This window comes from Theobroma cacao, chromosome 1 (assembly GCF_053813885.1).
Source record: "Theobroma cacao isolate CCN51 chromosome 1, ASM5381388v1, whole genome shotgun sequence".
In the NCBI taxonomy this organism is placed as follows: Eukaryota; Viridiplantae; Streptophyta; class Magnoliopsida; order Malvales; family Malvaceae; genus Theobroma; species Theobroma cacao.
The window spans coordinates 33,691,578-33,693,089 of record NC_142639.1 but is presented as its reverse complement, the minus strand read 5'-3'; the positions used below and the strand labels follow the sequence as shown (position 1 = coordinate 33,693,089).

The following is a 1,512-nucleotide window of genomic DNA, read 5'->3' as shown; positions in this document are numbered from 1 at the left end:
GGGATATCATAATCTTAGGCTTTTAATCAATTGATTTTTGAATAAACTTTGTCATTCAACTATTATTTTTAGTTTGTTAGTTAAAATTTTCTTTTAATTAATCTTCTAATTTAAAATTACTTGGATCAAATTAGTTTGCTACAATTTTAGTACTTAGCTTAAGTTGGTGCAATTCCCTATGGGATTTGACACTCTATTTACCGCTATATTACTTGTTGCGATATGTACACTGCATAGAGAAAATCAACAACAAGTTTTTAGTGTCGTTGCCAGGGAATTATTTTCCTACTTCTTACTAATATTAATACCTAACAAATTAGTCTTACTTCAAGCTTTGTTTTTCTTTATTTCAGATACTTTTAGTCATTGTATGCAAAGAGTAAAATGTTTGGAGATTGTACCTTTTGATCTAGAAAGCGAAAAGGACTTTTTCAAAGACTTCAACGAGAAACTTTACAAACTTCAACTCACATAGAACCAATGGCTAAACAGTAAGGAGAGTAGCAAATTTAAGGGCAATTAGTGGAAGATAATCAATCTTTGAGAGATTATGCTGTTTTGTTAGTGCGAGGTCTTCACTTGAGCATTTGAAGGTGGGCTATCCAAGCTAAACAACTTTGAAATAAGGTTAGGAATCATCCAAATGATCCAGACTTCAATCTAATTTGCAGGACTCCTGAATGATGATCCTAATGCTCATATCTCAAATTTTATGGAGATTTGTGACATGTTCAAGCATAATGAAGTTACCGATAATGCTATTAGACTAGGAGTTTTCCCTTTTTCATTGTAGGATAAGGGAAAAATTTGGTTCCCATCAGCTCCATTTTTACTTGGGATGATTTTACTTAAAAGTTCTTAGCCAAATTCTTTCCTCTAGCCAAGACAATGAAAATGAGAAATGATATTACATCATTCATGCAGCTTAATTCTGAGTCATTTTACGAGGCTTGGGAAAGATACAAGGATTTGCTTCAACATTGCCCTCATCATGGTATACTTAAGTGGCTTTAGGTACAAACATTTAATAGTGGTTTGACTGGTCATATTCAAACTACTATTGATGTTATTGTTGGAGGAGCTCTTATGGCAAAGTCTATTGATGAAGCTTATAATCTGTTGGAAGAAATGGCATTTAATAATGATCAATGGCCATATGAAAGAGTAATGCTTAGAAGAGTATCTGGTGTTCATGAGCTAGAAGCTATTAATGCATTAACTACACAAGTAGCAACATTGACTAAGAAGTTTGATTCAATAAGGGTTCATTTTATTAAAAGCCCATTTATTACTCGTGACTACTATGGATAAGGGCATCCTAGTGATCATTGTCAAGTTAGGTTAGAACTAGTTCAGCTTGTTAGGAGTTTTAATAAGCAACAAAGCAACCCCTACTTCAACACCTATAACCTTGGTCGGAAGAATCATTCAAATTTTTCTTAGAATAATAATCAGGTATTGTCTAGCCCAAATCCTGGGCCATGACCGACGCATGGGCCTAATAGGCATAGC

The 1,512-nt window shown here is 33.7% G+C and overlaps 1 non-coding gene across 1 annotated transcript; it reads right to left on the bottom strand.

The window, feature by feature from the left end:
• Positions 1-891: 891 nt before the first annotated feature.
• LOC148764754 (small nucleolar RNA R71) lies at positions 892-998 on the bottom strand. The gene has a single exon (XR_016024392.1). It is a non-coding gene; the product is annotated as a small nucleolar RNA R71 (small nucleolar RNA).
• Positions 999-1,512: the final 514 nt, after the last annotated feature.